A 26,399-nucleotide genomic window follows, 5' to 3' on the forward strand; every position below is an offset into this window, starting at 1 on the left:
CAGGGTCTGGAAACAGTCCTCTGAAAATTGCGCATCACACAGTCGAATATTTTAGTTGTACTGTTCTGGAACAGTTGTAAATAAAGTTTAAGCATTGTTTTCTAATTGTGTCCTCTTTTGGAAGGCCAAACTCATTTAGTTTGGCTTTCGCAGCGAAAAACACAGTGTCTCCACGACATGGCGGCGCTGGCGGCAACAATAATACAGCGAGAACAAAAGTTACACCTTCTTTCTTTGCGTATACATTTATTTATGAAACTCTGCCCCCACACACTGACCTAGATTTGTTGGGGCGTGTTTGAAAGAAGAGTTTTAGGAAGGTGTGGCTGAGCCTTAACTTTTATAAAGAATATCTCTTAAGGTTTTACACTTTGAGCTTTTTAACTCTGCAGATCTTATACTTGCACTAACAGCTACATAACACACTAAAGAAAAAGGAAAACAAGAAATCGCATCGTATTTGATCTTTAAACTTTATGAAATGAATCCTGTTGTTGGTAGAAAACATTGTTTCTACTCGGATAATCACTGATACCAAGTCATCTGCACATATTGCCATAATAGGCATATTAATAGGCACATAATAGGCACAAGGTTTTGTTATCAGTTGAAGATCCTCCTTTATGCCTCTTATGACAGAGTCCACTATCTTTAAAGCAGATTTTAACGGAATGCGATGGTTTTAACTCCTCAAGGACTCTGTTTTTATTCTGTTGATTCGTATTAATAGATTTTATTTAATGAAGTGAGGCCGAATTAGTTTAAAAACTTTTGTAAATTTAGTTTTTAGTTTATTTCTCTTTATATTTTGCTACTTTTATTCTCACCATTAAAATAGCTCTGATGATGTTAAATTATAAGCAATCAATCAATAATATATTATTTTAATATAATATTTACCATATATAAAAAGCTTTCTCAAGCTAACACAAAGTTTATCTTGACAAACTTTTTTTTTTAATAGTTTTTGTTTTTAGTATTTTTACAGTTGTGGCCTTGAGCAGTAGATTTAATAATAAGTGCATTTACTTATTATCTGTTTTCAGAGGGTGACAGTGAATTATTAAGGTAATATAAAACAAATCCACCAATATCAGAGTGTCTGATTATTGATTCTCTTCATGATGTTTAAGGTCAATCCCACCACAAAGATCAGCAGTAACAAAACCCGCCTGTAAGAAGAATGACCAGCCTATGAATCAACTACAGGACTTTAATGAAAGCAGGTATGCTAGTGTCAGGTAAAGTAAACAAACAGTTAAACAAATACAACATTTTACATTTATAACATTTAACATTTATATTTAACTTATGTAATACCATGTTATTTTAATTTTACAGCCATGAAGTCCTCAACACATTTATTTTTTTGAACAAAGTCTTTTTATTGATTTTAAGTTTTACATTTAGATTAACACAGCGACAACAAAAAGCCCCCCTTCCCCCACCCCATACTGGATCCATAAAAGATAGATATAAAAATAATAACAAATAAATAAATAAATAAAATAGAAATGTGAACAGTAGTCAGACCTCTATGCAACCTCATATACTTCTTAACACAGGTTTGTGTAGATATTTATACAAAATTGTCAATTGGCACACTTTCAAAAAAAAGACAAAAATGGCATCCACATATTGTAAAACTTCTCAACAGACCCTTTTACACTATATCTAATCTTTTCCAAATGAATATGACACATGACCTCCTTAATCCAGTGTCCATATGTTGGAGGGCAAGGATCCTTCCACCTACACAAAATAAGTCTTCTAGCTAGCAAGGAACAAAAAGCGATCATGTTCACCTGGCACCCGCTCAAAGAAGCATCCACCTTGATCACCCCAAATAGTGCAGTCAAAGGGCACGGGTGCACAGTATCCGTGAAGCTTCGAACAAGTCCAAAACATGTGTAGAAGTGTAGCCGGGGTTTGTTTGCACCGATCGCATGCAGGGTCCAGGTCCAACTTGATCTTGGACAATTTGTCTTTGGACCAATGCAGACGGTGTACCACTTTAAACTGGATAACAGCATGCCTCAAACACACTGAAGACGAATGAATATTCTGTACTACCTTTTGCCAGACCGCGTCCGATATGTCTTCATCCAAGTCAGTTTCCCACTTGTGTTTCAGAATGTCCAGATTGGTCTCATGGTATGAACTGAGCAATGTATAAATCTTGCTCAGGACCTGTTTTCTGTCTGTCTTACAGTCAAATATCTTATCCACAGTCCTCAACACATTTAGATCAAATCTGATGAAGAAGTTTAAGTGTCTGAATGAGGGAACAGCAAAGCAGGGAAACCCAACACTCCTGAATGAGATCTACACAGAGCTCTACATCACAGAGGGTGACAGTGGAGAGATCTGTAATGAACATGAGGTGAGACAGATTGAGACACAATCCAGGAGAGCAGCAACAGAGGACAAACCCATCAAATGCAATGACATCTTTAAACCTTTACCTGGACAAAACAAACCCATCACAACTGTGCTGACAAAGGGAGTCGCTGGCATTGGAAAAACAGTCTCTGTGCAGAAGTTCATCCTAGACTGGGCTGAAGGCAAAGTGAATCAGGACGTCCAGCTCATATTTCCACTACCTTTTCGAGAGATCAATCTGATGAAGGGCAAAACGTTCAGTCTTTCAGATCTTCTTCATGTGTTTTTCCCTGAAACAAAAGAAATGGAAATATCTAGTGACAAATATAAAGTGTTGTTCATCTTTGATGGTCTGGATGAGTGTCGTCTTCCCTTACATTTTCAAAGGAATGAGACTCTACGAGATGTAAACAAAAAGAAATCAGTGGACGTACTGCTGACGAACCTCATTGCGGGGAATCTGCTTCCCTCTGCTCTGATCTGGATCACCTCTAGACCAGCAGCAGCCGATCTCGTCCCCTCTGAGTGTGTCCATCGAGTGACAGAGGTACGAGGCTTCAATGAGCCACAGAAGGAGGAATACTTCAGGAAGAGAATCAGTGATCAGAGTCTGGCCAATACTATCATCTCACACCTCAAGTCATCAAGGAGCCTCTACATCATGTGCCACATCCCAGTGTTCTGCTGGATCTCAGCCACTGTTCTAGAGAAGATGTTGAGTGAAGCAGAGAGTGGAGAGATTCCCAAGACTCTCACTCAAATGTACACACACTTCCTGATCCTTCAGTCCAACATCAAACATGAGAAGGACTATAAGAAGAACCTGACAGATGAAGACATGATCCTCAAACTGGGGAAAGTGGCTTTTCAGCAGCTTGTGAAAGGCAATGTGATCTTCTATAAGAAAGACCTGAGAGAGTGTGGCATTGATGTGACAGAAGCATCAGTGTACTCAGGATTGTGCACTCAGATCTTCAGAGAGGAGTCAGGCCTGTATCAGGCGAAAGTCTTCTGCTTTGTTCATCTGAGTGTTCAGGAACATCTAGCAGCTTTATATGTGCACCTCTGCTTCACAAACAACAACAGAAATGTATTTGACCCAGTCTCTAAACCAGGTTTGTTGTCTATGTTTAAGAACTGGTCTAAACTCGATTTACCAGAATATGTTTCATTTTCTGAGCTCCATGAGAGAGCCGTGAATGAGGCTCTACAGAGTAAAAATGGGCATCTGGACCTTTTCCTGCGCTTCCTTCTGGGTTTGTCAGTGGAGTCTCATCAGATTCTCCTTCAGGGACTAATGACACTGAGAAGAAGGAGTTCTGACAGCAATGAGAAAACAGTTGAGTACATCAAGGAGAAGATCAGGACCATTGACTCTCCAGAGAAATCCATCAATCTGTTCCACTGTCTGAATGAACTGGGTGACCAGTCACTAGTGGAGGAAATACAACAGTATCTGAAATCTGGAACAATAAGTGAAGCCAGACTCTCTTCATCTCAGTGGTCAGCTGTAGGTTTTGTGTTGTTGACATCAGAGAAGAGTCTGGAGAAGTTTGATATTAATACATTTGTTGGAGAAAACAATAAAGCTGAAAAACTGAAGGTTCTTTAGAAGCTGCTGCCCGTGATTAAAGTTCAGTAAGTATCAGTGAAAACTATCACTTTACTGTTAAAACAAAAGAAAGTCAAAAGCTAATAAATCTAAGAAACATACGAACATTTATTGTATCAGTAATAGGAGCAATATGGCAGCATACTTGTTTTTATTGTTTTTCTGATTATTTTTTTTTATTTGAATTTATCTATTTTATTGATGTAAACAACATCAACTGGATAGAGCCAAAGACTGGACTAAAAAGGCATATAAAGCATGTATAATATGACATAAGTAAGCACACAATATTATATATATATATATATATATATAAAAAAAAAAGGATATCATGGTTGAGATATCAGTTGATGGTTGTAAAATTCATGTCATGGGAATAATTTCAGGGGAATAATTTGTCTTAATTATATGCTAGACAAAGAGAGTGATTTATCACTGATCCAGTAATATAAAGTCCTGGCAACAACAGACAAAAAATTAAATATTCATATAGCATGTTTATTGGTTATTCACATGCAAGGGAGGCCAAGAATTCTAGCCCAAGAATGCGGTCTTACATTTAGAGCAAAGCGTGGAGTTAGTTGGTTTAATTTTATGTTGTATGTGTCGTGTCTGTTCAGAATCTTGTTCTTTTGCACACTGAGAGTTTGTTATCCTGAGTCCACACCATGTCCCATTTGTCTTTTATTCACACTTAACTCTCTCCAATTGTAATCTGTGACACCATTACCTCAAGGTTCCTGAGTAATTTTGAGACAATGCCATCCATTGGTGACCGAGTGCAGTGTTTTCTTTACTCCATCTACAAATTGTCTATTTTTTCTCAATTTTCTATTGCTTTTTGTTTTCAGTTCATAGTGTTTACCAAGTATGATTTTCATCTCTCTACAGTTTGAGTGATTGTGGAGTCACAGAGAAAGATTCTGCTGCTCTGACTTCAGTTCTGATATCAAACCCCTCACAACTGAGAGAACTGGATCCGGATAATAGAAAACTGCGAGATCCGGGTGTGAAGCTTCTCTCTGGAAAAACTCTGGTAAGATCATCTACGGTATATCATAGTCAGACATGTTATTGTCTTCTGTAAGACTAAATCAGGGTTCCACAAATCTGGCACTGGAGGGCCGCTGCCTTACTGAGTTTAGCTCAAACCCTGATAAAACTCTCCTTCCTGTAACTCTGAAGACATGGATTAGCTTGTTCAGGCCTCTTTAATCAGGGTTGGAGAAACTCTGCAGGACAGCGGCACTTCAAAACCGGATTTGAGGAACCCTGGACTAAATGCTCTGATGTAAATTTTAGGGCTACACTGCAGAAAATAAATTTCTTTCTTAGTATCTTTGTTTTCTTTTCTTTTTTATATTCTTAATTGAAGATACATTTACTTGAGAAGCAAAATAACTTAAGCAATTTTTCAGTATAAAAGACTTAACATTTTATGTATCTTGATTTAAGAATTTGTAGATATTAGATATTTAGACTATGTCTGGATCGGATTCAGAACGATGATCAAAACACAGATGGAGTAGATCAAGTTCAACAACACCCCCAAAGCTTCACAGTCCTATACCTCGTCCTGCGTCGACATTTCATTAAGTAACATTAGGCAGTTTTGATTTTACATTTGCGTCTGCTTACATACGTGACCCGTTCTGGCAAAATGAGTCGCAATGAGCAATTGTTCATGACTGAGCTACACCTGTTTGACTTTAATAGTCAAAGTCAATTTTGAGAAAAATCGAGTTAAAGTTTTCTGAAGGTTCCAAAACAAAATCATCTACCAACCATACCTTAAAATCTCGGGTAATAACACCAAATTTGGCACACACCACCGAGTCAAAACCAAATATTTATAGGAACAATATATATTCAACTTTTTTCCCCATGGTACCACAATTGTTTGATTAAAATTTATGAAAAAGACAGCCTATATATTCAGACCTACTGTACTTCACGGATCTAATATAATGTTACACCTCAGATGTTTTTCCCCAACAGTTAACCAAATGTTCACTTAAAGGTATAGCGGAGGATCTTTCCAAATTTTAGATAAGACCCGCCCTCTCCACTTTTTGAAAAGTTTGATTGATTCACCAGAATGATTGACAATTAGGAGGACCAATAGTATAGGTTACCCACCAGGAAGTAAAACATCCTCCGCTATACCTTTAAGACATAGCAGATTATGTTTGCTTGAATACTCGCCAAGACAGATATTTTGAAACACTGTAATTCTGTGTAGGTATAAGAGTATATCGGGATCACGCGCTGTCTGAGGCGTCTTTGAGGCACGCTTCGGATGTGTCAGTCAATGTGAGTAAAATCATTTTGTTTAAATCAGTATGAGTTTGAAAATCACATTTCATTGGTTCAGACTCATGCCATCGAGAATTCGCTATTAATATTCACAAAGTTGGATTGCTACGTTTTAAAACAATACCAAACTTGTGCTGAGGGAAAGCACAGTCGTCGAGAAGCGAGCAGAGAAAACTGAATTTTTCATGGACAAAGGAAAACATACAAATAAAGATACTTTTTAAAATGTTTAATTGGTATTTTGACCCTTGGGATCACTAGATGAGGGCTTAATGAACTCATTTTTGTGAAAACCTCAAATTCGACCATTTTGCCTGTAGCTCAGAATTATCCTGTACGTATTCTGACTCATTTTGCCAGCACGGGTCACATATGATATTGCATGTTTCTGCTTCTTCTTCGCCTGTGTTTTTATCAGGAGATTTAATACTTTTTCAAAAGTGAAAGATCTCAAACTAAACCGCCTTCAGTGATACATGTGTTAAATAGTTGTTGTTAAGTGTTAGCTTATTATATTTATGTTGAAATTTTATGGATTTAATTTTTACATTTTCCATAATCTGCCTGTAAATGTTTGTATCTCCCAGGATACGTTTCCCCTTTGGGAGTTTAAATTAATTGGAAAAAAGAATGTTTGTTTGGCAATGCGTGTTACAACATTTTAATAACAATTTTAAAACATGTATTCTCTCATAACTTTAAACATTCTTTGTAAAATTCGGTCGAACAATGCCTGTTTATGAATATATTAGCCTACTGTATCATATTTAATATGCAAATTTCTAGGGCCTATGAATGATCAATATGACCAAAACTTTGCTGAGAAACATCGTGTACACAGTCTTCTTCATGCCTTCTGTCCTCTGATTGATAGTTTATACTTAAAAAACAAAAACAAAATTCAAGTCCTTTTGCTCAGAAAGTTTTTATTTTTATAAATGTAAATGTAAGAAACATTTATTAGACTGAAGCAACTGGGGTTTATTGATTATTAATACACCATTTTTTTGATCCATGATCCATAAAAGCCGTGTGTGCGTGTGTGTGTGTGCGTGTGTGTGCGTGTGTGTGCGTGTGTGTGCGCGTGTGTGCGCGTGTGTGCGCGTGCGTGTGCGTGCGTGTGCGTGCGTGTGCGTGCGTGTGTGTGCGTGCGTGTGTGTGCGTGTGTGTGTGTAATGTGATACTCAACAAAAAACAGATGCTAACTTGTATATGCATGCATGTGTGTTTTTTTGTTGAGTATCATATTTATACATCGCTTTTATGGCTCATACTGTCAGAAACACAGGGTTAGGACTAGTGTGAAAACTTCAACACAGTCAAAAGGTGAACCCAAATGCAGAAAACCAGATGACAGTTCTGGGAAATATCTTCAAATCTTTTATTTGATGAAAAGGAATGTCCAAACTTTCCTAGGATAAAGCCAAAAAGTAAACTCCAAAAAACTTCCACAAATAGTTTGATAACAGTTCCAAAAAGTAAATCCAAAAAGTCCACAAAGTAAATCCAGAAGGAATTTGAAAAAAAGTTCACAAAAAGATCTGTGAGTACTCCAAAATTTCAAAGAGCAAAAGTCAATTAAACAAAACAAAGGAACTATACCAGGTACACAAATTAGATTTAGATAACTCCAAAAGAGGCACAGCAAGAGAATGACCTAGACTTGGTCATGGCACTGGAAACACTGAGCAAAGTACTCAGGAGAAGGGTGACTTAAATACACAAACAGGGAACAAGGCACAGGAGACATAATGACAGAGACTGAAAACCAACAAGAGACACAATGAACATATATAATCTATGTGGCCAAACATAAGTCTAAAACCTTGACACCGGTGTTGTGCCTGAACGCGTTCATTGAACGATAGATAGTTCATGAACTCGTTCATATTTTGGGCGAACGTGAACTGAACGTACTCTGTTACTGCCTGATGAACGTTACTGTGAACTCGTTCATTCTGGTGTCTGTGAACGGCACGCTCTCTCAGTTTAACTTCGTTCAAAAGGGTGCAAGATTTCTATAGAAATGTATTTGTCCCGTTCGGAACCTCCGTTGTCCCGTTTATTGACGCTGATCTAACCACTGATGTATGACTGAATCTGATACAACAGCAACACTTGATCACGACACCGGTCATCATCCAATCACAGTCCACACTCACGCGCATCAGACCCAGAGATCAGACCATACGAATAACAAACTCTAAATTGAGAATTAATTATTATTTTGGGACAAATCATTGTTTGATTTGCGCACAGAATCCTCCGCTGTCTGGTCGCTTCGATCCGGACTCGCGCTAACGGCAAATCCCTTTCACTGTCCGACTGGGTTTTGATTTCGGCAAATCAGTTTTAACGAATTCAAACAACGTGATTATTGTGAGTCCAACATACATCCAGCCACGCAAGAAAGCATCAAATCATCCTGAGGGAATAATATACTGATGTGATTTGCTGACCAAGAAACATTTATACATTAATTATTATTAATGTAAAAAAAAAGAAAGAAAAAAAAATCAGGATTCTTTGATAAATAAAAGGTTCAAAGTAAATTTATCCGAAATAAAAAAACGTAGCATTATAAATGTACTTGCTGAATAAAAGTAGGCTATTAATTTCTTTAAAAGTAGTGTATAATTACAAAAGCTTTCTATTTCAGATAAATGCTATTATTTTGAACTATGGTTTGTGTGTAATATGACTTTAATCAAAACAAATGTGTTGTCTGAAAACCTTTTAAACGCATACGAACCTGAAATGACATATAGGCCTACTGTGTTATGTTGGCCTAGCCTATAGCCTACAAATATTTTTGAGTGTCCCTCATTTTCCTGTAAAGAACCATGCACGATTGTCCCGCATTTGTTTAGTTGGCAACCCTACCCTCAATGCTATGTAAAACCTGGTTGGATAAGGATTTTAAAATTGGATATGAAGATGAAATCTGACGCATAGTTTCAGTGTTAAAACTGATAACATAATTGCTGTCTGTGGTTTTATATGGGCTGTGGCAATAATTTTGAAAAATAATAGTTTGCAGCAACATATGGAAAAAAAGAACTGAACTAGTTCATTTTTTGGAACTGTGAACTTTGGTTCAAAATTTTGAAGTTTGAACTATGAACTGAACTAGTTCATTAAAAAAATTGTTAACTGAACTTTGAACTAGTTCATGTAGAAAGTGAACTTTCCCAACACTGCCTGACACATATATGCAATTCAATGCAAATCAATAATAATTAAGAGATGGAAAATGTTCCCCAAAAGCCTGTTGTGTCATATTTGACATTTATATTAACATGAAAAAATGTCAAAAGAATTACATTTTTAACATTAACAAATGGTGAATAATCAATAAACCCAGTTTCTTCAGTCCAGTAAATGTTTCTTACATTAATTTATAAAAATCATGAATCATTAATAAATCATTTCTCAGCAAAAAATACTTTATTTGATAAAAAAAAAAGTATAAACTATCAATCAGAGGACAGAAGGCATGAAGTAGATTGTGTGCAAGAGCAAAACAGAGAGGCAGAAGGTAGCATTAGGAAGACAGAAACAATCACTGCATATCCAGTAAAACCTCATGTTATGTTCACTGTCAGCAACAGTGTTGTCATAATTATCAATTTAGGTTTGACCATATTGGTTTCACTTTATTTTAATGGTCCCTTGAACACATTCTGTTGACTATCAGTACAGTTGCACATGTCTACTAACTCCCATTGGAGTGTTAATAGATTTATTAGTAGACTAGTAGGGTTAGGGTTAGAATAAGTTGGCATGTAGTTACAAAGTTACTTATAGTCAGTAGTTAACCTACCATACTCTTGTGTGCTTTCATCTTCACGATGAGTCTGTCACAGAGAAGAGGTGTAGTTGTGTTTGAGCTCATTTAGAACGGTTGGATTTATGAAGAACATGTGTTGAAAGCTTTTTGAATTTCTTTATTCTTTTTTTTATGACTGATAAATCTCCAATTGAAATTTAGACATATTTAATAGTCTGTGTAGAATTGTGGCTTGTACGTGTTGATCTGAACTGAGAGAGTGAAGAGTGTGTCATTGTTCTCTACAGGTTGAGGGATTGTGGAGTCACAGATGAAGGTTGTTCTGCTCTGGCTTCAGCTCTGAGATCAAACCCCTCACACCTGAGAGATCTGGATCTGTCTGAGAATAAACTAGGAGATTCAGTTCATCTGCTCTCTGCTGTACTGGAGGATCCTCACTGTAAACTGGAGAAACTGGGGTAAGATGAACTCTCTGATAAACACATATTTTGTCCTTGGTAAATATATTATGTATTAGTTATTTAATAGTTTTTAACTTTTTTACTCAGTGATCACCAACTTTGCTTGTTAAACTCTAGCTTGTTTTCGGGTCTGAAGAAGGAGTCCAACCAAACAATTACACATCCACACAACACAAATGAGAGACAAATGAATACATTTTATTGAGAGCTCATTTTCTGTACAATTATAGTTTGACCAGGAAAACCAAAACCAGTATTTTATGTGTGATTCATAGACACTCAGTTAAACAATAAATTACAAGTGATACTTACTTCAGTCCAAATGCACAATAAATAAATATTCAGTTAAATCAGTGAACATCACAGGTGAGCCAATGCTTGATTAAACATGCTAATCCTAAAACATAAATGTTCTCCCCAGTGTATACAGTACTGTGCAAAAGTCTTAGGCATGTTAATATCCCCCCCCCCCCCCCCCCCAAAAAAAGATGGTTTTAAGTCAGTTATTTATATATTTTGCTGTAATGTGTCAGTAGGAAATATCAGTTTAGATTTCCAAACATTCTTTTTGCCATTAATTGTAATAATCCAGTGAGATTTGTGTATGCACAAGGAATCTGACAACAGCCGGTATGATCTGATCTCACCATCATCGAGTCCGTCTGTGATTACATGAAGAAACAGAAAAATGATTAACGTGCCTAAGACTTTTGCACAGTACTATATAGTATATATATATATAATTACTCCACATCACAAACAAGACAAAACATTACACAAATACACAAAGTATAAATGTTATATTAAAACAACAGTGTTTTTGAACTGACAGAGTTACAACACCCACAGACTTCCATAGGAATCGAGGAATGCGGAAGTAAAGTTTTGTATTGCAGTAAATATCATTACAATAAGGCAAAACAAAACTATAATAAATGTCCTAAAGAACAGAGCACAATATAAAAAAAGGAAAAAGAAATAGAAATAGAAAAAAAATAATAATATCAGGAACAAAAAGGTTTCTAATAATTAACATTTCTTTAATAAATTGATTAATCTTCCACTTTTCAATGTTGACATTCTCTGATCCTCTTCGGTTTAAAAATGATTCATCTTGCTTCATCTGAATGGGATGACACTTGGTGACGTTTGTTGTATTAGCTTTGTGAACACACACAAAATAATCATAGACATGATTCGGATATGGTAAAGGGTCGTAAAAAAAAAAGTGTCACACTTGGTTCCTTCAAAAATGACCGACAGGAAATGAATGGGAAATACGAAAACTCAGAGAAACTTTTGGTGGTAAAAACTACAAATCAGCCGCTGTGCAGAAAAAAAGTGCACAGCAATGAAGGAGTGACGCAAATAAGACCCCCCCCCCCCCCCCTCTCTCTCTCTCTCTCTCTCTCTCTCTCTCTGTGCGCATGTGCGGCGTGTTGTGAGCAAGGAGTGTGTGGAGTTGCTGAGTGAGTTGAACTTTTCCTTTCTGAGTTTATTTATTTATTTTGAATATTGCTGTAAGTTAGAGGAGAAGGTGTTATAGTGGCTATTTTTGTCAGTTTATCTGATAAAGATGGGCTCAAATTCCGATGGATTTTCCTGTTTGTCTGCTCGGCACGCGTGCAAGTGCATGCCGTCAGATGAGTCTGTGTCTATTGAGAGTGTTTTGGTCGCTATTGGTCGAGAAATAGGTGCACAAAACATAATGTCCGCTTCAAGAATGAATAAAGCAATTGTCGTTTTTCTGAAGGAAATCGAAATGGTTAGTCAATTGGTGGAGTGTGGTTTAACTGTTCAGGATGTATTTGTTCCAATTTTACCTTTGTCTAGTCTTTCTAAAAGAGTGATGTTGTCAAACGTACCTCCGTTTATTTCTGATAAAGCGCTCGAGTCTATCTTAGCTCGTTATGGAAAATTGGTTGGGCAGATTAGAATGATTCCTCTAGGACTGAAAAATCCAGAGTTGAAACATGTCATGTCTTTCAGACGTCAGGCTCTGATGATATTAAGCGCTGAATTTGAAATGCTTGATGTGTCTGTTAAATTGACAGTGTTTGGTAAGGACTATACAATATTTATCACTACTGAGACTATGAAATGCTTTGTTTGCGGAAAATACGGCCATATTAAAACAGGTTGTCCTGTTGTGAAAGAGGCTCAAAGCGCAAAGAATGGTTCAGTGCAAGATTCAATTGTTTTGGAGAATAACGAGTTGGTTAAACCGACTATAGAAAGCGCTGCAGTTGATTTGAATGCGGAAATTGACGCGTCTACTGTAATGAGAGAACAGTTGCCTCAGGGTGGCAATATTGAGATTACAGAAACGGATGCGATCATTCCTGATGCTAGACAGAGTGGAATGAATGACCCTGTAGAGATTGTGGAGGAGGTAGAACAATCTGGAGAACAAGATGGGTCTAAAGTGAGGGATGTCTTGGATGAGGTGCAGGCATCAAATAGGGATATGTCCCAAAACGATGCTGAACCAATATCACAGGATGTTGACAGTGATCCGGATAGTGAGTGTTCAGACTTAATCACTGATGAATTGGATGAATTCAATTCTCAGGAAAGTACTGTTGGGCGATTAAAGAGGATCTGGTATTATAGTTTGGATGAATTCTTGAATGCTACAAAAAAACAGAGAAAACCAAAGATTGAAACGTATTTTCCTGATTTGAAGCTTTTTATTGATTCCTCTGCTATGGCTATGAAGAAAGCAACACTTGAGGAATTAGATCAGCCTAAGCGTTATCGTTTAAAAAAGTTTGTAAGTGCTGTCAGAAAAAGAGTAAAGAAAAGTCCTTAAAGAGGTAGCCTATTATGTATTGGAAATTACATCTATATTGGCATTTATTCATTTTCTCTTTTTTCATCCTGATGGTATCCTTTAATATCGGATCCTTAAATATAAATGGATGTAGGGATGTACGAAAGAGAGTGACTTTATTTAAGTATTTACAACTTAAAAAAGCAGATGTAATTTTGTTGCAAGAGACTCATACTGATGCCTGTAATGAGACAGATTGGATAAATGAATGGGAGGGCAGTATTAGTCTTAGTCATGGTACGAACGTGAGTGCTGGTGTTGCGTTTTTATTCTCAAAGCGTGTTAAAGATAATCCAGTTTTCTTAGAAATAATACCAGGACGCCTTCTTAGAGCTGATTTAATAATAGGCAATAATAGTTTTTCTTTTTATAATATCTATGCTCCTAATATAGGAAGCGAGCGCTGTGATTTTTTTCTGAAACTTTCTGAAGAATTGTTGAAGTGTTCAGATGATAAGATTGTTGTTATAGGGGGTGATTTTAATTGTACGGTAGATCATAAATTGGATAGGAATCATGAACAGGGTTTTTCCTGCATAGAGAATTATGAGGCGGCCGCCTACGTCAAATTTCGGGCCGCCTCCGTCTGTCGACAAAAACTCAAGACGGAATCACATGATTAGATACCTCTTTTCCACCGACACGATTCGGCAGCGGGTTCACGGCCGGGTTCCATTCCATTCTCAAACCGTTCTGCGCATTTCGACTGCATCAGAATAAGCACGAGCCCGGCCCTGGCCCGAGACGCTCAAGCACAAGTCCGACAGCTCATCAGAATTATCAGCCCGAGTCCGTTTTTTTTATTATTATTATTACACAGCGGCAGCCTGCCCTATTTGCAGCCATTAAAATAGGTCAGTTTTGTTAGTTATGTTTCTTTTCATTTCTTTATCATGTTAATTTAGACAAATGTTTTGGAGCATTTTTTTTTAAATGAAGCCGAACCGACAGCGAGTATAGCCTACAACATGTTTGATCAATTTAGCCTCTTAAATCAACGCTAATAGGCTACTTTACTTGGCTACAATCCATAGATAGGCTATAAAACACTTCAAGCATATCACACAGACAGTTAATTTAACAAATGATTATTTATTAAACCACAGTGAGTAAAACAACTTTTTTTGAAATACTGAGGCAGGCTCAGGCTGCTCGAACCAGCGCTCGCAAACGAAAGGAGCAATAGCCTATCTAAACCAATTAAATTAAATAAACTTGCAGGTTATCTTACCTCAAAAATGCACGACAGAACATGGCCATTCTTTTTTCCAGTAGTTTCCAACAGTTAAACGAAAATAAAAGTCCAATCAAACGAAAAGCATCCGTAGTTTCCAACAGTTAAACGAAAATAAAGTCCAATGAAACGAAAAGTTAGAGCAGTCTTTTACAGAGCATCGTGGAGAAAAAGAATAGCATCCACAGTGTAGCCTAAGGTTTTAACCCAGTCCTCCTCTCTTCTATCACTCTTCCCGCTGCGTTTTAAGTTGGCCATCTGTGATTTTTTCTCTTAATATTCTCCATTATTTGCACATGAGGTGAATCGTGGGTCGCGCTGATGGGAAACCTTCTGTGTGTGTGTGCGTGCGTGCGTATGTGTGTGTGTGTGTGTGCGTGCGTGCATGAGACTGTCATGTCAGTCATATGTCACTGTGTAATTATAAGATTATGAAAGTTATGAGGTTATGAAATGTCTTTCTATGTTTGTTTTTCTATCGTCGTCGTCAGCTTCTCATATTTTTTAAATTAATGTCTAAAAATATAAAAAGAAGGATAACCCAAAAAAAGCCTGAGGCCCGGCCGCATGTGAATTATGACGTGAGAATTGGCCCGAAGCCCGGCCCTAGGGGCATAAATAAGTCAATAATAATAATATTGGCACGTCGGGCTCGGGCTGAAATGCAGGGCTTTAAGCACCAAAACGTGCTTGTCTCAAACGGAGCAAGGTAAATTTCTGCGAAAGCGCACGAGCCCCTGCCCCTCCCCCTTTTCAACATCACCTGTCAGTTATCACAACCTCCACAGACGCACGAAAGTCAAGAAGCACCTTCTCTGCAGCATCGAAGTGCCTTCACTTGTCACAGCCAGGTACCGATACTGTTTTTCTTAAGCTTCGGCTCTCAAACTAGTTAGGTTACTTAAAATATATCCATAGAGCCAGCCTGACTTAGGCAATAGCCGAAATTCTTCTGCCGTTTTTATAAAATAAGCTATCACAAGTAGCAGTCACGTAATTTACTAGTACTGTTTTGTAATTTCATGGCCCCCTATGAACTGTAAATAAAATCAAATTATCTGATTATTAAAATGCCTAAAAATAAATAAATACATGCTTGTAAAAAGTGTTTTTTTTTCACCTTCTAGTGGTCATTATACATAAAAAGATGCACCAGATTAATGCATTTATCTTTGAAATGTACAACATTTTCTTACGGGGGGGCATGCCCCCGGACCCCCCTAGAGGTACCGAGCTATCGGATTTTGCTACCTCCGCCTCATTTTCAGCCAGGAAAAACCTGATGTTCTTAAATCTTTAATTAATAGACATAGTCTTGTAGATTTGTGGATGTTTATCCTCAAGTTAAACAATATACTTGGCTGAAAATTAATTCAAATAAGGTTTCTGCTGCCAGATTGGATCGTTTTTATATTGAGGAATGCAATAAAGGAAGATTTTTTAGTAATCGTATTTCCCCTACATCTATATCAGATCATCATTATATCTCTGTCTATGTCTGTCTTGTCACCTAAATCCTATAAGTCACAGTGGCACTTTAATAATACATTACTTCAAGATCACATCTTTGTGCACTCTTTTGGTCTTTTGTGGAAGTCTTGGAGAGAAGAGAGAGGTAGTTATTCATCTCTTAGTCAATGGTGGGATCTGGGAAAAGTCCAGATAAAGGTTTTTTGTCAACAATACACAGCAAATAATACTGAGAACTTGAAAGTGAAGATGAAGATGATAGAGCAAGAAATTCTTCAACAAAGTCTCAGCAATCAGGGAGGAGGTGATATCATTAAAGAGAACAAAGGCCTTTTGAAGGATTTATTGGAAGAGCAGGAGAAGGAGACACTTGTCAGAACAAGATATATGAAGTGCAATGAAATGGATGCTCCAACTGCTTTTTTTTTTCGGACTGGAGAAAAAAATCTAAAGAGCAGAAATTTTTTCACAAACTGAAACTTCCTAATGGCAAAGAAATAACCAATCAACGAGAAATGATAGTTTCTGCTATTTCTTTTTATGAAAAACTTTATCAGTCCGAATTTTGTGATGAAGTAGCAGTTGAAGAACTTCTTCTAGATCTTCCACAGTTGTCTAAAGAAGAAAAGATGGAATTGGAAGAATTCTTGACTTTTGATGAGCTTTCAAGTGCTGTGCAAGGGCTGAACAGTGGCAAATCTTCTGGTGTGGATGATCTCTCTGCTGAGTTTTTTAAAAGCTTTTGGAATGTGATTGGACATGATTTGTATGATGTTTTTTTGGAGTCCTTTAATCAAGGTGTTTTACCCCTAAGCTGTCGGAGGGCAGTGTTGACATTAATCCCTAAGAAAGGAGATCTTGGACTTTTGTAGAATTGGCGCCCTGTGTCGTTGCTGTGTACTGATTTTAAGATACTGTCAAAAGCTATAACTAATAAGTTGAAGAAATGTATGGCAACTATAATTCATGAAGATCAGTCATACTGTATCCCTGAGCGGACAATTTTCGACAACTTGTTTTTGCTAAGAGACATTATTGCAGTTGCTAAAAAACATCAAATTGATATTGGACTCTTATCTTTAGATCAAGAAAAAGCTTTTGACAGAGTGGATCACTTTTATTTACTAAAGACTCTGAAGGCCTTTGGCTTTGGACCACAATTTGTCTCTTGTATTAAACTGCTTTACAGTGAAACATCTAGTATGCTTAAGATTAATGGTTGTCTAACTAGACCTTTTGCAGTAACAAGAGGTATACGACAAGGATGCCCTCTTTCAGGACTTCTATATTCAATTTCTATTGAGCCTTTGTTGTCACATTTGAGGAAACGACTATATGGATTCTGTATTCCTGGTTTTCCAGAGATCCCACCTGTAAAACTCACAGCTTATGCTGATGATATAACTGTTTTCATAAGGAACATTGATGATATGGCTGCTTTGACTTCTAGTTTGAAAACTTTTCAAAAAGCTACATCTGCTAGAATCAATTGGGATAAATGTACATCCCTTCTGTTAGGCGAGTGGAGGGATATAGATCCTCCTCAAATCCCACAACAATGTGAATGGATCAAAGATGGTTTTAAAGTTCTTGGGATATATTTAGGATCTGATACTTATATGAAAAATGATTGGGAAGGATTAGTTGATAAAATTGTGGGGAAACTACAGAAGTGGAGATGGATTCTCCCGAGGTTATCTTTCAGAGGGAGATGTTTAATCGTTAATAATCTGGCAGCCTCAATGTTGTGGCACAGATTTACAGTGTTGAATCCCCCTGAAGAGTTATTGACTGGTATTCAAAAAGTCTTTGTTAAATTCTTTTGGGATGGTTATCATTGGCTTCCTCCTGGAGTTTTGTATCTCCCAGTTGTAGAAGGTGGTCAAGGACTTATAAATCTGGAGGCGAGAGTTAAGACAATGAGGTTTCAAACATTACAAAGGCTATTATATTGTTCAGATAAGATACCCTGGATTGCATTAGGTTTGTCTGTTTTACAAAGTATTGGGGGAGTTGGATTAGCTAAGCAGTTATTCCTAATTGAAAAATCTGTCCAAAATCCAAATCCAAGAGTAAGTGTTTCTTCTTCTAACTTTTATGTAACTGTATTAAAGGCCTGGCAAATGTTTAAAAAATTGAGAGATGATGATAAACATTATGGTGTTTTAGAACCATTGTTTTTTAATCCTCTCTTTAAAAGGAATTCTTCCATTCTGAGTTCAGTAATTGACAAGTTTTTAAACACAGGAATAGCTACTGTAAAAGATTTAATTGATTTTTCAAAGGGTCAATGGTATACGGCTAAATCTATAGCTAATAGAGTTGGGCTTAGATCAGAAAGATGTGTTGAAGGGATAATTGGAGATCTTAAAAAATCTTTTCCTCAGTCTTTCTTGACCTATGTAAACAATTTTATTGAGAATGATGAAAGGCCTATGATTTTTCCAGATCTTCGAGTTAATATAAGTCTTGATTTGGATGAAGATTTAAATGATACTTTATTGAAAAGATTTGAAGATGTATTGTTTCATAATGTTGGCAAAAAGATATTATATTGTATGTGTGTGAAATCCTTGTTTTATACTCAATTGAAAAGATGTGTTGATACTAAATGGAGAGAACATCTATCAATTTCTTCGGAAATAACTCCATCATGGAGGTGTTTGTATAAGCCCCCCATTCCTAAGAGGTCTGGGGACCTCCAGTGGAGAGTACTCCATTGTGCGGCAACTAACAGTTTTGTATCAAAATTTAATGAGATGGTTTTATCTGCATGCCTTTTTGCAATATTCTCGATACTGTTTTTCATTTTTTTTGTGATTGTTCAAGATTAATTCCTTTGTTTGAATTGTTGGATAAAATGTTTACTAAGCTTGGTTTTATGTTTACAAAAAATATGTTCATTTTTGGTGTGAAGTATAAGAAAGAATGGAAGGTACAATGTACACTTGGTAATTTTCTTGTGGGACAGGCAAAGCTGTCTATTTTAAAATCCCATACATGTAAGAATGAAGGAGAAGATGCTGATTTGCTTGGAATGTTTAAAACTCTTGTAGAGGGCCGGGTTGTTATGGAATATGCATACTGTAAATTAACAAACACAGACACACACACACACACAGACACAGACACACACACACACAGACACACACACACACACACACACACACACACACACACACACACACACACACACACACACACACACACACACACACACACACACACACACAGAGACACAGACACACACACACACAGACACAGAGAGAAATGAACTAGTTAGACTGCAACAGTAAATTTTGAGAATATGCGTAATAAAATCAATAAATGAAGAAAATACAAAAGAGACTCTCTCTCGCTCAAACACTCGCACACACACTCGCACACACACTCGCACACACACTCACACACACACACACACACACACACACACACACACACACACACACACACACTCACACACACACACAGAGAGAGAAATGATCTGGTAAGACTGCAACAGCAAATTTTGATAATATGCAAAATAAAATCAATAAATGAAGAAAAATACAAAAGAGACTCTCTCTCGCTCAAACACACGCACACACACTCGCACACACACACACACACACACACACACACTCACACACACACTCACACACACACACAGAGAGGGAAATGATCTGGTAAGACTGCAACAGCAAATTTTGATAATATGCAAAATAAAATCAATAAATGAAGAAAAATACAAAAGAGACTCTCGCTCAAATGCGCACACACACACACACACACACACACACACACACACACACACACACAAAGAAATTAACTGGTAAGACTGCAACAGCAAACTTTGAGAATATGCGAAATAAAATCAATAAATTAAAAAATACAAAAGATCTCTCTCTCTCTCTCTCTCTCTCTCTCTCACACACACACACACACACACACACACACACACACACACACACACACACACACACACACACACACACACACACACACACACACACAAACAAACAAACAAACAAACAAACAAACAAACAAACAAATAATAATTGTTTGGTCTTATTTTAGCCTGATAGGTGTTCCTGATATCTGCTGCATATGCAACAATACATAAAATAATTACAGTTTGTATGTACATAGTTAAAATAATATTTATTATTATAATTACATTTTTATTCCTGTTTTTTAACCTACAGTTTGATAATGATTGTTTGCTGTTGTTATTCTATTGTTTTTGCTGTTGGATCATAATTGCTGTTCCCTTCTGAAGTTTTATTACCATTTATAGAATTAAACTGAATAAAATACCAATTAATTGCAAAATGTCTGTATAAAGTGTTTTGAATTATCACTATCCATCCCTTATTTTGTTAGATTTTTTTAATGATCAAATACTGATTAACAAAAATGCTTGCATTGTGTTCCTTTTCTAACCAAACATTATTGTTTGATTGTAATCATAATGCAAAACCTGATACTTATGTAACAAAATTATCTAAAACTTGACAAAAATAGTCTTTTAGAATGTCTAAATATATATCCAAATAAATAAAAAAAAAACGAATAAAATGGAGAAATCATGTCTAAAAAAAACAATGGGAATCAAAAAGCCTCTCTATGTATTTATATAGTGAGCAACAGTACAGCCTACAGGCGGTTACACGACATTACACAAGTTTTTACTTTTTAACGCCACTGGATGACGCTTTTCTCACTTCAAAAAATGGATTTTAAAGGCCTGCACTAATGTGACATGTTGCATTTATTGAAAAATAATAATAATACAAATAAAAATATGAATTCTAATGGAACAAAATGCTCATACATTTTTTTATTTATAATTATTGCATAGTACCATAGAAACCTTTCTAAATTCGAAATAATAATAAAAAAATATGATTGAACAAAAATATATTACATTGGTTTTCCTGAAAAAAAAAAAGCAAAAAAAAAAATTACTTTTTAAGGCTTCAGTCACTTTTGACCGCGAAGGAGCCAAGTGTGACCCCTAAACGAAGAGGACCAGAGGGATTTACAGTAAATCCAAAATTCTTTTTAAAATACAGAAAACAATGCACTGAAAAAGTGTGTTGGATTTAAATGATTGAATCATGCACATCAGCTCCACATGAACCAATTAAGTTCAACAAAGATCATTTGTTCACATAATGTCAACATCGTGGAATCAAGTCATTTCCAAGTAACCCAATGAAGAAGTTTTAAAGTGATTTTAATATGGTTCCCTAACTGGATTAATTCATTCAATTTCTTATATTTGTGTCACATGACTGAGTTATAAGATTGTATTAGATTGCTACGAAACTATTAATTAGCAATAGCATATATTAGCATGCTAAATGCTTAGCATGAAATCTAATTGTAATATAAGTAATAAACATATTAGAAAAAAATATTATTTTAAATGGCCATTAATGGATCATTATTGGACAAATATTTAGAAACACAAATATCTTCAAAATATTAAATTAATATTATTGAACTAAAATATAGTACATTTTAATTGATAAAGTTACACTTCAGGTGTTATTAATGTTATCTCTTTATCACTCCATAGTTACAGCACTGCATGGTATTTGTCCCTCAGTTTCTCCTCAAGTTCATGGAGAACCGGCATCCTTTATAAAGCAGTGTAGAATATAGAGGCATTGCTTGTCACTACATTCAAATCACATCACACACTGCAATCTTTAATAAAATGGTCATTTTACACACTTTACACAGCGTCATTGTTCTCTACAGGTTGAAATATTGTGGAGTCACAGATGAAGGTTGTTTGAGGAAGATCTTGCATTCGTTTGAGAGTGCTTATATTTAAATTTGACTTTGTGATGTTTTTTACCCATGTTTAAATTTTTTAACAAAAAATTATTTGTGAGCAAGCATTAATTGACGGACCCCCTGCAGTACGGCTGCGGACCCTTGTGTTAAACTGATCTGATCTGAACTGAGAGAGTGAAGAGTGTGTCATTGTTCTCTACAGGTTGTGGGATTGTGGAGTCACAGATGAAGGTTGTTCTGCTCTGGCTTCAGCTCTGAGATCAAACCCCTCACACCTGAGAGATCTGAATCTGTCTGAGAATAAACTAGGAGATTCAGTTCATCTGCTCTCTGCTGTACTGGAGGATCCTCACTGTAAACTGGAGACACTGTGGTAAGATCATATATGACTCACACATGAAACACAATGTAAAGTCTCCTATATTTGAAATGTTCAGCCTTTTTCTGCTGCTGTGTTATTGCGCTTATTGAACTAAGTGATTTGTAAGCTCACGCTAAATCGTCCCAAAGTCCGGCATCCGACCAGCGCGGAAGGTCTTAACTTGTTACTGTCCTTTTCTCGAGGCAAAGTATTTTTTGATTAAAGGTGAACTAAGTAACTTTTTTTACCTTAACTGAACAGCTTCGGAGTCATTGGAATGGTTATATTACTTATTTCGGGTTGAATGGTGGTCGTTTCGCACCCCCCTGGTGCCCGTGAGCGGAAAATCCGCACTTGCAACTTTGAGCTGGCGGGCCGCCGGCCGCTGCGTCAGGAAGTCTCGCGTGATATCAGGTCTCGCGATGTAAACAATTGCTTTACGGCCAAAAGAAATCTGCTAAAATGCTGTCATTATTGCGCTCCCTCACGCTGTCCGAACCCGAATGAAGAAGACGTTTTAAAGAACGACCCATCTGCTTTGATGTCGTTAATCTATAGCCTCTGGTGTCTGAGAATCACCAACGAGTTTTTACAACAGTGTTGTCAAATATCTATTCCGAAGCTGTGGGGGGAGCTCTAGAGAGAAACCTGCGAGCAAAAAGCGAGAATACAGCGAAGAAGTCCCGAAGCTACTGGCTGTGTCCAAATTCAGGGTCTGCATCCTCCTTAGGATCCTTCCTACCCGGTTGAAGGAGGAGGGGTCCTCCGACGACCGCAAAACCCGGAAGTCGGTGTTTGTGAATTTGGACAGCCTACCCTTCTTTCAGTTCCCTCCCTTACCCGTTGCTCATATCCTGTCGCCTAGCAACCGTGACATAAACACTTCTGTCTGCTCTTTCGTCCCTAGAAGCGTTAAAAACAGCTTCAATCACTAACAAATTAGCTGTGTGTAAGGGGATATTCACACAGGCAGTAAGGAAGAAGCTAGTTTACGAAAGTAATGTTGTTTTTTTTACATATAAACGTACAAATGTAAAAAAAATGCTTAACGCTAAAACAAAATGCCTAACTAGACAACCACTGAAAATTTTTTTTTTTTTTTTAAACCCAGTTTTTAAAAAACTTACATCGAAAAGCATACTCCTCTCCCTCTCCCACTCCGCTACCGCTCGCTTCGTCCGCCATTACGCTCTGCCGAAAAGAATTATGGGATAGGTAGGACGGGAAAGGATCCACCACACCCATCCTTCCAATTCGGGGAAAATGAGGACGTATTTGTGGGCCGCATTTGAAGGATCCTACGAATTTGGACAGCCTTCGTCGCGGCGCTGTGACGTAACATCCTTCAAATGAGTACTCCGAAGGATGTAGACCCTGAATTTGGACACAGTAACTGAGTGCTGCTTTAATTGGCGGCGCTTGGTTAGTGTGTAATGCATTGGTCAATAAAAAGTCAGCGTTAGTTTTTTTTTTCTGACACCCCATGAAACACGTAGATCAGCGGCCCATTTGGTTCTTTTCTTGATTGACACTGGGCTAGCCCAATCACACCTTTAATGTGAAGTATAGAAATATACTCTTTCAAGTATAGAAATTAGTACAAAACTAATTATGAAAGTTTCCTTTATTTTTCAGTGCATTTGTTTTACAATATATGGCTATTACTATCATGGGATTAATATTATAACTATTATTATGTAGTAGTAATGTAGACAGACACTGTAACTAAAATAATTTTCACCAGATTGATGAATTTAACATTAAAAAGCACTCTCTCTCTCTCTCTCTCTCTCTCTCTCTATATATATATATATATATATATATATATATATATATATATATATATAAGTTGATTGGATTGGATTTTTTGCTGCCGCATCCTTCTCACCTTTTTTACCCCTGACCTGTTTTCATGCCTGCCAACAATAAGAAATACATGAGGCTGAAGATCTCTCTCTCTCTCTCTCAGCCTCACGGGCGAATCTGAGGTACAGAAAAAGGCCTCGAATTCCCTGCTGCATTTCATTAAATAGCCAGGACCTCTTTCACTTGGAAATATCTTTTAACAATGGAAATTTGCATTCAGAGGTTACACCTTTGGGTGTAGGGAGACCATTTGTCTAGAGGCCAACCCCTCCTAGTGTGCTAGTTATCCATAAACTCTCAAAAACCTTATTACCTTTTGTTTGACTTATTTGGAAACGAGACATTTGTACCAGTCGCACTGTGACATTTTAAATGATACCAAACATGAAAAATACTCTGTGATAATCATTCACATTAAACTATACATTTTCTTGGGTGATTTACATGTGGTATCAGCATGAGAGAGGGGGAGTGCGGAAGAGGAGGAGAGATGTGTTCTGAGGTGTAACTTTGCCTCACAAATGCTGAGTTCAAATGGTAATTTCCAGAGAGGTCCTTTGTCCTCTCAGGGTCTGGGTGCTCCCCAAACAGACTGTCCGGCATTTCCTAATTTATCAATTCTTACAGATTGAACACATGAGCTGCTCTTCAGGAACATGATTCTGCAGGACTGAGTCACTGAAATACACACTGTCACATCACAATCAACACTTCAGTCTCTTGATTTTAAACCGACTCGATCTCAACACATTCAGAACTGAGAAATGAAGAACATGCTGGATTTATTCTTGCAGTTCATCACGTTCATCTTTCTGCAGGGACTGTTTTTAAAATAATGTTTACACGATTAAAACAAATCATTACTCCATACGTACTGTATTAGTACAGATCTAAAGACTAGATGTTTAATAATCATGTTTTGAGCTCTTTGACATTTTAGATCTCAGTCCAATGATCCATCAAAACATTTTATTTGTGCTTTTAAGTTTGTATTTTCTCTTTAATAATGGATTCACTGCCAAACTGATCTGAACTGAGAGAGTGAAGAGTGTGTCATTGTTCTCTACAGGTTGTGGGATTGTGGAGTCACAGATGAAGGTTGTTCTGCTCTGGCTTCAGCTCTGAGATCAAACCCCTCACACCTGAGAGATCTGAATCTGACTGGGAATAAACTAGGAGAATCAGACGTGAAGCTTCTCTCTGATCTGAAGAATGATCCACATTATAAACTGGAGACACTATATTGTAAGTAGATTATTTACTAAAGATTACAAAATACAGTAATTTGTAACATATTTCGTTAGATTACACAAGCTTTGTAACCTAATCTAAATAATTTAGAATACTTTGGAATATTAATAAGGTTTGTAACACAAAGGGTCCACCAAACATAGGATTTGGTTTTCCCCTGCATATTATTTTAATAACATCAGTTTTACACAGTATTTCTTGAAGAAAAAAATGTTTTTTTAGTTTTTAGTAAACATTTAGTTTAATATTTTAGTAAAATATTTGTTATATATATATATTTTTTTTTTTTTTTTTTACTGATGCAACACAATGCATTAAAAGCTGGGGTGTGTAAACTTTTTAAATTGCATGAACAGGATAAATTGTAATTATTTTGTCTTCTGTGAAACCGGGAAGTATTCGCTTCTGAAGGGCAGTACTGAATGAAAAAAAAAGATGATCTTTGAACAAAATGTACACATCATCATAATCCTGTTTAAAGTTTACACCCCCTGCTCTTAATGCATAGTTTCCTCCTTAAGCATCAGTAAATGTTTTCACCTTTTGTAATAGTTGTGTACGAGTCACTCAATTGTCCTTAATGTAAAAATATGCATCTCAAAATCATACAGTCATTGTTGGAAAGGTGTCAAATATGCAGAAGATTCTGGAAAACCTAAAAATGTGCAAAACCTGGAGGATTTTTCTGAAGAACAGCGAGTTTAACTGCTCATGATTCTTACTAGGACTGTAAGTTTCACTCTCGGTCCCATCACCGATCAGTAAAAAAAAAAAAAACTGTTTTTTGTACAGTGTATTTACATAATAATTTGAATGTAATAAGATAACGTTCATTTTGGATGAAGACTTATTTAGCCTGCACAAAATGATCATATTCATCTGAAATGATGGGTCAATCTGATGATCATCATGTTCACAAGAAAGCAAACAGAAGACAGAGCATAAAAGATTATTGAATTTACAGTTTGCTTGTTTTTGTGTGTAACATGATGTTTATTCATTTATTCTTATTATAGAAGGTATAATATCTCATCAC

The 26,399-nt window shown here is 36.6% G+C and overlaps 1 pseudogene across 1 annotated transcript; it reads left to right on the forward strand.

Annotated features, from left to right (window-relative positions):
* The first annotated feature begins 1,228 nt into the window (after positions 1-1,228).
* On the forward strand, positions 1,229-26,043 carry LOC309510276 (NLR family CARD domain-containing protein 3-like; annotated as a pseudogene). The gene is made up of 5 exons (XR_014211813.1): positions 1,229-1,241; positions 2,232-4,020; positions 10,388-10,558; positions 22,088-22,258; positions 25,182-26,043. The product of XR_014211813.1 is annotated as an NLR family CARD domain-containing protein 3-like (transcript).
* The last annotated feature ends 356 nt before the right edge of the window (positions 26,044-26,399 follow it).

The sequence above is a fragment of the Leuciscus leuciscus genome (genome assembly GCF_965113295.1).
Source record: "Leuciscus leuciscus genome assembly, contig: SUPER_11_unloc_7, whole genome shotgun sequence".
NCBI lineage: Eukaryota > Metazoa > Chordata > Actinopteri > Cypriniformes > Leuciscidae > Leuciscus > Leuciscus leuciscus.